Source organism: Microtus ochrogaster, chromosome 8 (genome assembly GCF_000317375.1).
Source record: "Microtus ochrogaster isolate Prairie Vole_2 chromosome 8, MicOch1.0, whole genome shotgun sequence".
Lineage (NCBI taxonomy): Eukaryota > Metazoa > Chordata > Mammalia > Rodentia > Cricetidae > Microtus > Microtus ochrogaster.
This window is the reverse complement of record NC_022015.1, coordinates 42,935,820-42,938,930: the sequence shown is the minus strand read 5'-3', so window position 1 is coordinate 42,938,930 and position 3,111 is coordinate 42,935,820.

The window sequence follows — 3,111 nt, the reverse complement described above, 5'->3', positions numbered from 1 at the left end:
TCTTCTGGCCTTCAGGCATATACACAGACAGAATATTGTATACATAATAAATAAATATTTTAAAAAATAAAAATAAAAAAAATAAAGACATGGATCATCACTACCCGGCCTGATTTATGTATTTATTTATTTTTAAAGATTTATTTATTATATATACAGTGTTCTGCTTGCACATCAGAAGAGGGCACCAGATCTCATTACAGATGGTTGTGAGCCACCATGTGGTTGCTGGGAAGAAGAGTAGTCAGTGCTCTTTAACCTCTAAGTCATCTCTCCAGCCCCAGCCTGACCTGATTTATTTTTAAATTGTGTGTGTGTGTGTGTGTGTGTGTGTGTGTGTATGTGTGTGTGTGGTTTTGTTTGCTTTCAGACAGTGTTTTTCTACACAGCGCTGGCTGTCCTAGAACTCATGAACTCATAGATATCCCCCTGCCTCTACCTCCTGAGTACTGAAATCAAAGGCATGCACCACCACATCCAACTTAAATGTATTTTTATTTTACAAGCATAGGTGCTTTGCTTGGTCTGTGCACCACTATGAAGGCCTGGAGAGGGGATGGATCTCTGGAACTGGAGCTACAGAAGATGGGTAACTGCCCTGTGGGTATTGGAAATTGAACTCTTGTCCTCTTCCAGAGGCCCAGGTTCAATTCCTAGCCCCCACATGGCAGCTTCTGACTATCTGTTAGTGTAGTCTCAGGGTGTCCAATGCCTTCTTCTGGCTGCTTCTGGAACCAAGCACACAAACATACATGCAGGCAAAATACCCATTCATATACAGTGAATAAATAATTTAAAAAGCAAAACTGACTGCCATTTTTTGTTGTTTTTATTTTGTTTTGAGACAGGGTTTCTCTGTAGCTTTGGGGCCTGTCCTGGAACTAGCTCTTGTAGACCAGGGTGGCCTCAAACTCACAGAGATCCACCTGCCTCTGCCTCCAGAGTACTGGGATTAAAGGTGTGTGCCACCACTGCCCAGGACTGACTGCCATATTTAGTCACTATACCAGAAGCTGGTGAAGGATTTTGTAATCAGTAAACCTCTAGCCTTCCTTCCATATATAACTCATTACAGTAAAATTTTTTCTTAATTAACTGTGAATCCAGCATATTCAGCTGGGAATACATGCTCTTTCTAATTAAAGATGGTAGAGTTATTCTCTCTCTCTCTTTCTCTCTCTCTCTCTCTCTCTCTCTCTCTCTCTCTCTCTTTTTCTTTTACTTTTTTTTTTTTCCAAAAAAAGGTTTCTTTCTTTGTGTTGCCCTGGCTGTCCTGTAACTCACTCTGTAGACCAGGCTGGCCTGGAACTTACAGAGTTCCACCTGCCTCTGCCTGCAGAGTGCTGGGATTAAAGGCTCATACCACCACATCCGGTTTTAGAAGTGACTTTTAATTTTTTCCCTAGGTTCCCTATGTCAATGTACTGAGGCCTTGGGTAATAAGAGTTTTGTTCTGAGGCTAGAATAATGCAGCTCACCATAGCTACTGTCCTGGAACAGTGTGCATATGGAGACTAAGTCCGTGGCCTTGCTGGGAACACAGATCGCTCAGTGTAGAATGCGTGCCCACCACTTCTGGAACTCTGGATTCAGCTTGAGAACCTCAAAAAGTTATCAAATTAGTAAAAGTAAAGTTTATACTGTGTACAATTTGTAATAAACGTTTCTACATCCTCATAATTTCAAAAATAAATTGAGGGGGACAAAAAACTTCAGGAGTTGTTGAGATGGTCCAGCAGGCAAAGCAGCTGCAGCCAAGCCTCGCCACCTGCCTTTGAGCCCTGGAACCCACATTCCAGGGAGAAACACGGGAGTACAGAAACAACTCCTAGACGTCGTCCTCTGACCTCTGCATGCATGCCATGGCATGCATAGAAACACACAAGATTTGTAAGATTTATTTATTTATTGTGTATACAGTGTTCTGTCTGCATGTATGCCTATGTGCCAGATGATGACACCAGATCTCATTACACATAGTTGTGAGTCACCATGTGGTTGCTGGGAATTGAACTCAGGATCTCTGAAGAGCAGCCATTGCTCTTAACCTGAGCCATCTCTTCAGCCCCCCAAAATTTTAAAAAGTTTAAAAAAATAAAAAAATGTAAATAACAAATACATTTTGAAGTTGGGTATGGTGACATATGTACTCAGAAGGTTGAGGCAGGAGGATTATCACAAATTCAAAGCTCTGGTAAACTATGTGGAAAGTAGTACTTGGGAGGCCTAGGCTCTGGATTTCAAGTCCACGGGGTCTACATAGGGAGTTTTAGCCCAGCAAGGGCTACACAGTGAGACCCTGTCTCAAACAAACACAAACTGAAAGTATATATATATATATATATATATATATATATATATATATATATATATATATATATATCTTTAAAAAGTAGTCATATATGCCGGGCGGTGGTGGCGCACGCCTTTAATCCCAGCACTCGGGAGGCGGAGGCAGGCGGATCTCTGGGAGTTCGAGGCCAGCCTGGTCTACAGAGCTAGTTCCAGGACAGGCACCAAAGCTACAGAGAAACCCTGTCTCAAAAAACCAAAAAAAAAAAAAAAATAGTCATATACTTGGTCTTAGTCGAAAGACTGAGACGTGATGAAAAAATAGGTATATGTATATAGGGAATTAAACAGGATCATGAAAACCGAAAATACAATGCTTCTAATTTGCCTTTAATGTTATTACAGTGGATAAACAATTACACAAATGTGAGGGGAGTCATTGGTATAAATTATTAATAACTAACAAAAACACTCACTTTTGTAGACTGAAGCTTGGGCCTTCTGTCTCCTCCAGGTTTCCCAGACACAGTTGGACTCTGAGCAGGCTCATCCTTAGTAACAAAGCAGGAGGTAGGAGAACTCAACTCCTACCCTACAGAGGCTTATTATCAGAATATATGTGGAAGCCACCCTGAGTCACAGAGCAATTTGGAGAATGTGTTGCTTGCATTGGCAAATCCCAGCCAACAGCCTGAACCTGGCCTGCCACTTGCTGTGGAAGGCCTATGTGCTATGGACAGTTGACATTTTCAAACTTTTTATGTGTATGAGTTTTTGCTTGCACGTGTGTGTGTGTGTGTGTGTGTGTGTGTGTGTGTG